The sequence below is a fragment of the Desmodus rotundus genome, chromosome 6 (genome assembly GCF_022682495.2).
Source record: "Desmodus rotundus isolate HL8 chromosome 6, HLdesRot8A.1, whole genome shotgun sequence".
Taxonomy (NCBI): domain Eukaryota; kingdom Metazoa; phylum Chordata; class Mammalia; order Chiroptera; family Phyllostomidae; genus Desmodus; species Desmodus rotundus.
Genome location: NC_071392.1, coordinates 52800231 through 52812556, shown reverse-complemented (window position 1 = coordinate 52812556; position 12326 = coordinate 52800231). Strand labels below are relative to the sequence as shown.

Genomic DNA, 12326 nt, shown 5'->3' with positions numbered 1-12326 from the left:
TAATATACAAAATTTATAAAGAACTCATAAAACACTAAAAAAAAATCCAATTAAAAAATAAGCAGAGAGGCTTCCAGTCAAGATGGCAGCATAGTCAGACATGGCTCACCTCTTCACACAACCACATCAAAACTACAGCTAAAGTGTAGATCAACCATCACTCACAACCATCTGAAATTGACTTGAATGGAAGTCTGATAACTACAAAATTAGAGAAACCACATCCATCCAGACTGGTAGGAGGGGTACAGGCATGGCACAGGCTGGTCGACTTCATCCACGACTGGTGGAAAAAATTCCGAAGGGATATCTTGGGATTGAGGAGTTCTGCACCATACCACGCCATGCCCTGCAGCCCAGGGTCCCAGTGCCAGGAAGGTAAGTCCCCACAACTTCTGGCTGCAAAACCCAGTAAGGATTGAATTGGTGGAAGAAATTCCTGGAGCCCAAAGCAGTTCCTGTTAAAGAAACCACACACAGACTCACCTACTCAGACTCACTCCCTCTGAACTCCAGCACAGGGGTAGCAGCTTGAAAGTCACTGGTGGCATACTGGGAGAGGCTGAATTGCCTGGCATCAAGGCAAGCACAGGCCATTGCACATTTTCTAACCGCCCCCCCTCCCCCCTTGAGCCAGCAAGCTGGTGCCATTTCTGAGACTCCAACAACCTAGCTAACACTGTTTAACACTCTTGGAGATCCCGAGAGACTCTGACCCACCCAACTTACAGGCCCACCCAAGCTTCTATTCGATATGAATGGCTGGTCTTGGCTCATGCTGCACAACTTCCTAAATCTTATGAAACAACCAACAGCTGGCCTCAGTGGGCCCCAAGCCAAGCCCAGATTCACAGCTTGGCTTTCCTTGGGAATCTCCAGAACCAGCACAAGTAGCAGCCACCTCAGATTGCTTTATAACCTCAGACAGGGTGGCTCTGAGCAAAACACAATTGGGGGCTGAACTTGACCTGTACCACCTGGGAAACCCCAGGGACACCACACCCAGTGGACTGCTGCAGACCACATTGGAGTATCACCAGCCTGTCTCTGCACAGTTGATCCTCCACGGAGTGTGGGGGTTGATGTTAAGTGGTCACAGACAATCCTTGCAGTTGACTGGCCTGGGTAAATCCCTCCCACTGACCTGCCAACAGCAACCAAAGCTCAACTACAAGAGGAGGGTGTACTCAGCCCACAAGAAGGGCACAGCTTGGGTGATAGGGGAGGCTGTGCCATTGGACCTATGGGACACCTACTACATGAGGCCACACTACCAAGACAAGTAGTCAAAGCAGCTCTATCTAATACATAGAAATAAACACAGGGAGGCTGCCAAAACAAGGAGACAAAGAAACATGGCCCAAATGAAAGAACAGATCAAAACTCCAGAGAAAGAGCTTAACAAAATGGAGATAAGCAATCTATCAGATGCAGCATTTAAAACACTGGTTATAAGCTTGCTCAAGGAACTTAGTGATGACCTCAGCAGCATAAAAAAGATCCAGTCAGAAACAAAGGATACACTAATTGAAATAAAGAACAACTTACAGGGAGACAACAGTAGACTGGATGAAGCTAAGATTCAAATCAATGATATGGAATGTAAGGAAGCAAAAAACAACCAAGAAAAAAGAATCCAAAAAAATGAGGATAGCATAAGTAGCCTATGGGACAACCTCAAGTGGTCCAACATTCACAGCATACAGGTGCCAGGAAGAGAAAGACCAAGGAATTGGAAACCTATTTGAAAAAATAGTGAAAGAAAACTTCCCTAATTTGGTGAAGGAAATAGACATGCAAGTCCAGGAAGCACAGAAAGTCCCAAACAAGATGGATGCAAAGAGGCCCACTCCAAGACACATCATAGTTAAAATGCTAAAGGTTAAAGATAAAGAGAATCTTAAAAGAAGCAAGAGAAAAGAAGTTAGTTACCTACAGGAGAATTCCCATAAGATTGTCAGCTGATTTCTCAGAAGAAACTTTGCAAACAAGAAGGGATCAGCAAGAAATATTCAAAGTCATGAAAAGCAGGGACTGACAGCCAATATTGTTCTACCCAGCAAAGATATCATTTAGAATTTAAGGGCAGATATAGAGCTTCCCAGACAAGGAAAAATTAAAGGAGTTCATCATCACCAAACCATTATTATATGAAATGTTAAAGGTACTTATTTAAGAAAAAGATGATCAAACTATGAACAATAAAATGGCAAAAATACAAATCAATCAAAAAATTGAATCTAAAAAACAAACTAAGCAAACAAGAACAGAGACAGAATCATGGATACAGAGAGCCTTTTGTTGGTTGCCAGATGGGAGTGGGGTGTGGGGAAATGGGTGAATAGGTAAGGGGATTAAGAAGTACAAATAGGTATTTACCAAATAGCCATGGGCATGTGAAGTACAGTATAGGAAGTGGAGTAGCCAAAAAATGTATACAAATGACCCATGGACATGAACAATGGTGGGGGGATTGCTGGGTGGAGGAAGGACAAAGGGAAAATAATCAGGATGACTGTAATATTATAATCAATAAAACATAATTAAGAAAGAGAGCAAAAAACATGAACCAGAACAAGAAGAAGAAAAGTGAATCCAAGAAAGTGAGGATAGTGTAAGCAGCCTCTGGGACAACTTTAAGTAATCCAACATTTGCATCATAGGGGTACCAGAAGGAGAAGAGAAAGAGCTAGAAATTGGAACTCTATTTGAAAAAATAATGAAAGAAAACTTTCCTAATTTGATGAAGGAAATAGACATGCAAGTTTAGGAAGCACAGAGTCACAAACAAGATGGATGCAAATAAGCCCACCCCAAAACACATCATAATTAAAATGGCAAAGGTTAAACATAAAAAGATGGAAAGGAGCCTGTGGGAGAATGGGTGAAAGGTGAAGGGATTAAGAAGTACAACTAGGTAGTTACAGAATAGCTACGGGGGTGTAAAATACAGTATAGGAAAGGGAGTAGCCAAAGAATTTATAGGCATGACCCATGGATATAAACAATTGTGGGGGGATTGCCTGAGGCAGTGGGGGATGCTGGGTGGAGTGGGCAAAGGGGGGAAAATCAGGACAACTAAATAGCATAATCAATAAAATATAGTTAAAAATATAAACAAATAAAATTGAAGAGTGATAAAGACTCTCAGGCAAAAAAAAAAGCTAAAGAAGTTCATCATTACTAATCTAATATCAGAAGAAATGTTAAAGGGATTTATTTAAGAAGAAAAGAAAAAAAAGATGAGGATTGTGAATACTGAAATGGCAATAACTATATACCTTCAATAATTAAACAGAAATAAATTAAATGATTTAATGAAAAGAATAAGGTGATTGAATAGATAAGAAAACAAGACTCATACTTATAATACCAACAAGAGACCCACTTTAGATTGAATGACAGACACAGACTGAAAGTAAGGGAATACCAAGAGATTTTTCATGCAAATGGAAATAAAAAACATAAGCTGTGGTAGCACTAATTATATCAGAAAAATATACTTTAAAACAAAGGCCATAACAAAAGACAAATAAGGGCATTTTATAATGATAAGGGGAACAATCCAACTGGAGGATATAACCTTTACAAACATTTATGCACCCAATGCAGGAACACAAAAACATACACAGAAGATATAGACAGACCTAAAGGGAGAATCTATAACAGTAGTAGGAGGCTCTAACACCCCATTCACATCAATGAATAGAGCATGCAGACATAAAATCAACAAAGTTCACTCACATTACATGACAGAGGAGACTAGATCGATTTAATTAATATATTAAAACATTTTACCCCAAAGCAGTAGAATATTAATTCTTTTCCAGTGTACCTGAAACATTTCCCAGGATGGACCACATGTTAGGCAACAAAACAATTCTCTACAAATGTAAGAAGACTGAAATCATATCAAACATCTTCTCTTACCATTAAGTTATGAAAGTAGAAATTAATTACAAGAAGAAAACTGAAAAAATACACAAACAGTTTGAGGTTAAATAACATACTACTCACCAATTTATAGGTTAACAGTGATATCTAGAAAAAAATAAAAAAAGAAAAACATGAGTCAAATGATAATGAAAACACAATGACCTAAAAATCTATGGAAAAGCCCTGGCTGATGTGGCTCAGTGGTTGAGTGCCGGCCTGCGAATCAAAGGGTCGCCAGTTTGATTCCCAATCAGGGCATATGCCTGGGTTGCAGGCCAGGTCCCCAGTACGGGATGCATGAGAGGCAACCACACATTGATGTTTCTCTCCCCTCTTTCTCTCTCCCTTCCCTTCTCCAAAAAATAAATTTAAAAAATCTTTTAAAAAATATCTATAGAACCACCAAAGCATTTGTAAGAGGGAAATTTGTAGCATTGCAGGCCTGTCACAAGAAATAAGAGAAATTTCAAATAAATAATCTATACCTGTGTGTAAAGGAAGTAGAAAAAGAAGGATTAACAAAGCCACAATTGAGTAGAGGACAGAACTTATGAAGATCAGAGCAGAAGTAAACAACATAGAGTCTAAAAATACAAAACAAAATGAAAGATCAATAAAAACAAGAGCTGGTTCTTTGAAAAGATAAACAAAATAGATAAACCTAAAATCAGACTCATCAAGAAAAAGAAACCAAAATTAGGAATGACAATGGAGACAAAATGACAAAAAAGAGAAATGACAATGGACATCACAGAAATAAAAAATATTATAGAAAAATACTGTATAGAATTATATGGCAACAAACTAACAATCTGTTAGAAATGGATAAATTTCTAGAAACATACAATCTTCCAAGACTGAATCAAGAAGAAACCGAAAATCTGAACAAACTGTTATCTACTAACAAAATCAAATTAATAATTTTTTTAAAATCTCCCCCCAAAACAAAAGTCCTGAACCAGTTGGCTTCATAGGTGAATTTCATCAAATATTTGAGGAAGAATTAACATCTATCTTTCTTAACCAATTCCAAAAAGTTGATGTGGAGGGAAGGCTCTTCAGCTCATTTTAACAGGCCGACATTACTCTGATTCCAAAACCAAACAAAGACATTAAAAAAGAGAAAATTATGGGCTGATATCCCTGATGAACATAGATGCAAATATCTCAACAAAATATTGACAAACCAAAATCAGCAATACATTATAAAGATCCTACATGATGATCAAGTGGAATTTATTCCTGGGATGCAAGTTTGGTTAGAAATCCTCAAGTCAATTAATGTGATATACCACATAAACATAATAAAGGATAAAAATTATAGAATTATATTAATAGAGGCAGAAAAGCATTTTACATAATCCAGCAACCATTTGTGATAAAAACTCTCAACAAAGTGATAATAGAGTGAATATTCCTCAACACTGTAAATATCATATGACAATCCAACAGTGAATATTATATTCAATATTGAAAAGCTAAAAGCATTTTCTTTAAGGTCAGGAAAAGACAAGGATGTCCACCTTTGCCACTTTATTCAACATAGTATTGGAAGTCCTAACCAAAGCAATCAAACCAGAAGAAGAAATAAAAAGCATCCAAATTGGAAAGAAAGAAGGAACACTGCCCTTATGTGAAGGTAACAGGATACTACCCAGAGAGAACCCTAAAGATTCCATCAAAAAATTATTACAATTGATAAGTACAGTGGGTGTATACAAAATTTTTATTTAGAAACTAGTTGCATTTTTATACATCTATAATGAACTATAACAAAGAGAAATTAAGAAAATAATCCTATTTACAACTGCAAAAAAAAAAAACCCCTAGAAATAGGTTTAGCCAAGGAGCTAAAAGACCTGTATTAGGAAAAGTATAGGACATTAAAAATAAAAATTGAAGAAGATACAAATAAATGAAAGTATATACTATGCTCATGAACAGGAAGTATTAACATTATTAAAATGTTCATACTACTCAAAGAAATCTACAGATTCAATAAAATCTCTATAAAAATACCAATGGCATTCTTAAATATATTTATTGATTATGCTATTACAGTTGTCCCATTTTCCCCCGTTCACTCTACTCCATCCTGCCCACCCCTTCCCTCCCCCATTCCCCCCCATAGTTCATGTCCATGGGTCATACATATAAGTTCTATGGCTTCTACATTTCCTATACTATTCTTACCCTCCCCCTGTCTATTTTCTACCTACCATTTATGCTACTTATTCTCTGTACCTTTCTTCCTCTCTCCCCGTCCCACTCCTCTATTGATAACCCTTCACGTGATCTCCATTTCTGTGGTTCTGTTCCTGTTCTAGTTGTTTGCTTAGTTTGCTTTTGTTTTGGTTTTAGGTGTGGTTATTAATAACTGTGAGTTTGCTGTCATTTTTACTGTTCACATTTTTGATCTTCTTTTTCTTAGGTAACTCCCTTTCACATTTCATATAACAAGGGCTTGGTGATGATGAACTCCTTTAACTTGATCTTATCTGGGAAGCACTTTATCTGCCCTTCCATTCTAAATGATAGCTTTGCTGGATACAGTAATCTTGGATGTAGGTCCTTGCCTTTCATGACTTGGAATACTTCTCTCCAGCCCCTTCTTGCCTGTAAGGTCTCTTTGGAGAAATCAGCTGACAGTCTTATGGAAACTCCTTTGTAGGTAACTGTGTTCATTTCTCTTGCTGCTTCTAAGATTCTCTCCTTCTGTGTAATCTTGGGGAACGTAATGATGATGTGCCTTGGTGTGTTCCTCCTTGGGTCCAACTTCTTTGGGACTCTCTGAGCTTCCTGGACTTCCTGGAAGTCTATTTCCTTTGCCAGATTAGGGAAGTTCTCCTTCATTGTTTGTTCAAATAAGTTTTCAATTTCTTGTTTTTCCTCTTCTCCTTCTGGCACCCCTATAATTCGGATGTTGGAACATTTCAAGATGTCCTGGAGGTTCCTAAGCCTCTCCTCATTTTTCTGAATTCTTGTTGCTTCATTCTTTTCTGGTTGGATGTTTCTTTCTTCCTTCTGGTCCACACTGTTGATTTGAGTCCCAGTTTCCTTCGCATCACTATTGGTTCCCTGTACATTTTCCTTTGTTTCTCTTAGCATAGCCTTCATTTTTTCATCTAATTTGCGACCAAATTCAACCAATTCTGTGAGCATCGTAATTACCATTGTTTTGAACTGTGCATCTGATAGGTTGGCTATCTGTTGGCTGCTTATTTCTGGAGCTTTGATCTGTTCTTTCATTTGGGCCTTTTTTTTTTTTTTTGGTCTCTGTGCACCTGTTGTGTAAAGGGGCAGAACCTTAGGTGTTCACTGGGGCAGGGTAATGCTGGTTGCTGAGCTGTGATGCTGTACATGGGGGTTGGGGGCAGCCAAGAGGGAGCGATGGCGCTTGCTCCACTCTGCCGGGTTTCAGTCACCCCCTCCGCTACCCACAATCAAAGTGGGTCCCTCTAGCGCTGATTCCTGACTGAGGGGTCTTGTGCACACTCTAGGCCCCTGTGGGTCTCTCCAATGACCTCTCCTGTGAGGCTGGGAGTTTCTCCTGTTGCCGCCTCAACCCCCACGTGTGTTTTCAATCAGAGGTTTGAGGCTTTATTTCCCCGTGCTGGAGCCCTGGGTTGCACAATCTGTTTCGCTCCCCCGCCGTTCCTCCTGGTCTATCTATGCGCAAATGTGGGGCCGTGGGGTCTGCTAGCTGCAGCCTGGCCTGCCCCGGTTCATCCCACAATCCGCCACGTCTCTGGATCCGGCGGTGTTGCTCCGAGTCCGGTGTGCCCCAGCTGCCCATCTCCACCCCTCCTACTGGTCTGGATGAATGTTTCTTCTTTATCTCCTTGGTTGAAGGACTTCCATGTGGTTCAATTTTCTGTCAGTTCTGGTTGTTTTTTTTTGTTTTTAAATTGTTGTTGTCCTTCTTTTGGTTGTGCAAGGAGGTGCAGTGTGTCTACCTATGCCTCCATCTTGGTTCTCCAGCCACCAATGGCATTTTTCACAGAAGTAGATTAAATAAATAATCTAAAATTTATGTGGAATCACAAAAGACCATGCATAGTCAAAGTAATCTTAAAAAAGAAGAACAACATTGGAGGTATCATGCCTGATATCAAAGTATACTTCAAGGGTATAGTATTCAAAAACAACTTGGTACTGGCCTAAAAACAGACATACAGGTCAGAATTTACAGCCCAGAAATAACCCACGCCTATATAGTCAATAATCTGTGTTGATGGAAGCAAAAATGTACAATGGAGTAAAGAAAGTCTCTTCCATAAATGGCGCTGGGAAAACTGGACAGACACATGCCAAAAAATGAAACTGGATCACTTTTTCACACCATACACAAGAATAAACTCAAAATGGATTAAAGACTTCAATGTAAGATTCAAAACAACAAAATTCCTAGAAGGAAACACAGGGAGTAAACTCTTTGATGTTGCTCTTAGATATACATAGAGCAGATCTGCCTATCCATACATATATAGATGTAGATAGATAGATATAGAGATATATAGCTATCAATAGATAGATGATAGATAGATAGATAGATAGATAGATAGATAGATAGATAGAATATGCCCCCTTGGGCAAGGAAAGCAAAAGAAAAAAATACATGGGACTTCATCAGAGTAAGTAGTTTTGCACAATGAACGTAACCATAAACAAACCAAAAAGATAATTTATTGAACTGAAAAAGGTATTTCCTAATGATACATCTTATAAAGGTTTAATATCAAAAATGTGTAAGGAACTCATACTATTTAACACCACAAAGACAAACAATCTGATTTAAAAATGGGCTGAGAACCTGAGTAGACATTTCTTCAAGGAGGACATACAGGTAGCAATAGACATATGCTCAACATCACTAGCCATCAGAGAGATGCAAATTAAAACCAGAGAGAGAAATCACCTCATACCTGTTAGAATGGATATCATCAATAAATCAACAAACAAGCATTGGTGAGGATGTGGAGAAAAGGGAACTGTCGTGTACTGTGGGATTGGAAATCAGTCCCACCGCTATGGAAAACAATATAAAGATTCCTCAAAAAAAAAACATAACTACCATATAACTCAGCAATTCCACTTCTGGGTATTTATCCTAAGAAATCCAAAACATTAATTTGAAAAGACAGATGCACCCATATGTCCATTGCAGCATTATTTACAATGGCCAATATATGGAAGCAATCCAGGTTTCCATGAATAGTTGAATGAATAAAGAAGAGGTGGGAGAGACTTCTGGCCAAGATGGAGGTATAGGTAGATACACTGTTCCTCCTTATACAACCAAAAGAGGGACAACAAATTTAAAAACAAAAAACAACCAAAACTGCCAGAAAATCAAACTGTATGGAATTCTGACAACCAAGGAGTTAAAGAAGAAACATTCATCCAGACTGGTGGGAGTGACAGAAATGGGCAAAGATGGGCAGCCAGGCTGGAGAAGACTTGTGGCAAGGTGGCAGCTGGAGGACAGGCTGAGGCAGTGGCTGACAGAGCAGGTGGTCCCACATTTGTGTGCAGATATAAGGGGAGGAACAACTGGGGAGCAAGACAGACCTCGCATCCCAGGGTTCCAGTGCAGAAAAAGAAAGCCTCAAACCCTCTAACTATAAAAAACTGTGGGGGTTGTGGCATCAGGAGAAAATCCCAGCTTCACAGGAGATTTCATTGGAGAGACCCACTGGGTCCTAGAATGTACACAAGCTCACCCACCAGGGAATCAGCACCAGAAGGGCCAAATTTGCTTGTGGGTAGTGGAAGAAGTGATTGAAAGTGGGGCAACAATTGAGCAAGTGGCATTGTACCCTCTCGGACCCGTCCCCCACATACAGTGTCAAAACCCAGCAATATGGGTTGCCCTGTCCTGATGAATACCTAAGGCTCTGCCCCTTGCAACATAACAGGTGTGCCAACACATAAAAATATAGTCCAAATGAAAGAACAGATCAAAGCTCCAAAAGTAGAAGTAAGTGATGAAGAGACAGCCAATCTATCAGATGCAGAGTTCAAAACACTGATAATCAGCATGCTCACAGAAATGGCTGAGTACAGTCACAAAATAGAGGAAGAAGTAAAGGCTATGCAAAGTGAAATTAAGAAAAACACACAGGGAACCAACAGCGATGGGAAGGAAACCAGGACTCAAATCAATAGTTCGGAGCAGAAGGAAGAAATGAACATTCAACCACAACAGAATGAAGAAACAAGAATTCAAAAAAAAAAAAAAAAGAGGAAGGCTTAGGAATGCCCAGGACAACTTTAAATGTTCCTACATCCAAATCATAGGGGTGCCAGAAGGAGAAGAGGAAGACCAAGAAATTGAAAACTTATTTGAACAAATAATGAAGGAAAACTTCCCCAATCTGGCAAAGGAAATAGACTTCTAGGAAGTCCAGGAAGCCCAGAGAGTCCCAATCAAGTTGAATCCAAGGAAGCATACACCAAGGCACATTATAATTACATTGCCCGAGATTAAAGATAAGGAAGGAATCCTAAAAGCAGCAAGAGAAAAGGAGATAGTTACCTACAAAGGATTTCCTAGAAGACTATCAGCTGATTTCTCAAAAGAAACATTGCAGGCAAGAAGGGGCTGGGAAGAAGTATTTAAAGTCAGGAAAAGCAAGGACCTACAACCACGATTACTCTATCCAGCAAAGCTATCATTTAGAATGAAAGGGCAGATAAAGTGCTTCCCAGATAAGGTCAAGTTAAAGGAGTTCATCATCACCAAGCCCTTATTATATGAAATGTTAAAAGGACTTATCTAAGAAAAAAAAAGATAAAACAATGAACAGTAAAATGACAATGAACTTACAACTATCAACAACTGAACCTAAAAACAAGAACAAAAACCAAAAACTAAGTAAATAACTAGAAGAGGAACATAATCACAGAAGTGGACATCACATGGAAGGTTGTCAGTGGGGAGGGGTATGGAGGAGAATGGGGGAAAATGTACAGGGAATAAGAAGCATAAATAGTAGGCACAGGGAAGTTAAGAATAGTATAGGAAATGGGGAAGCTGAAGAACTTATATGTACAACCCATGGACATGAACTAAGAGGGGGTATGCTGGTGGGAGAAGGTGTGGAGGGGAGTAAAGGGGATAAAAAAATGGGACAACCGTAATAGCATAATCAATAAAATATACTTAAAAAAAGAAATTGGACAGTGTCCTCGGCCGTTCTGGGATCTATCTCTTGCTTCAACAGGGTTTGGACAGAACAGACCTAGGGATGCCCCTTCTTTCCAACTACCCTCCATCTTCTTTTCTAGTCACCATCTTCAAAACCACCTCATCCTTCCTCAGCCTCCAAGACCAGCTGGCACCGTTTTTTCAACCTTAATTCTTCATTGCCGAACAACCACAAGCTTCCAAATTTGCCAAAATTATTCCACCAAGGTGGAGGCTGCTGTCAGCCGCCTGGCCAACCTATGTCTGTGGGCCTCCTACACCTACCTCTCTCTGGGCTTCTATTTTGACTGGGACAATGTGGCTCTGCAGAGTATGGGCTGCTTCTTCCAAGAGTTGGCCGAGGACAACTGTGAGGGCTCTGAATGTCTCATAAAGCTAAAAAACTAGTGTGTGGTCGCATTCTTCTCTAGGACATGGTGAAGCCTTCCCAAGATGAGTGGGGTAAAACTCAGGACACCATGGAAGCAGCCTTGGCCTTGGAGAAGAACCTGAACCAGGCCCTTTTGAATCTGCATGCCCTGGCTTCTACCTGCACAGACCCTCATCGCTGTGACTTCCTGGAGACCCATTTCCTGGATGAAGAGGTGAAACTCCTCAAGAAGATAGGTGACCACCTGACTAACATCCGCAGGCTGGGTGGCCCCCAGCCTGGGGTGGATGAGTACCTCTTCAAAAGGCTCACCCTCAAGTACAACTAGGAAGCCTTTGGAGCCCAGAGGCCCTTGATGGGCTCTGCTGCATCTCCCTGGTGTCTGACTTTTGCCTGAGCCTCACCATGAAACCCCACCCTGGAACCCTCTCCCATGCATTGGACCAAATGGAAACAATAAAGAAAAGAAAGAAAGAAAAAGGAAGAAAGGAAAGAGAGAGAGAGAGAGAGAGAGAGAGAGAGAGAGAGAGAGAGAGAGAGAGAGAGAGAGAGAGAGAAAGGAAGGAAGGAAGGAAGGAAGGAAGGAAGGAAGGAAGGAAGGAAGGAAGGAAGGAAGGAAAGAAAGGAAGGAAGGAAGGAAGGAAGGAAGGAAGGAAGGAAGGAAGGAAGGAAGGAAGGAAGGAAGGAAGGAAGAAAGAAAAGGAAAGGAAAGGAAAGGAAAGGAAAGGAAAGGAAAGGAAAGGAAAGGAAAGGAAAGGAAAGGAAAGAAAGAAAGGAAGGAAGGAAGGAAGGAAGGAAGGAAAGTTGGTG

General features: G+C 40.1%; 1 pseudogene; it reads left to right on the top strand.

Annotated features, from left to right (window-relative positions):
* Window positions 1-253: 253 nt before the first annotated feature.
* Window positions 254-11844, top strand: LOC112302245 (ferritin light chain pseudogene; annotated as a pseudogene).
* Window positions 11845-12326: the final 482 nt, after the last annotated feature.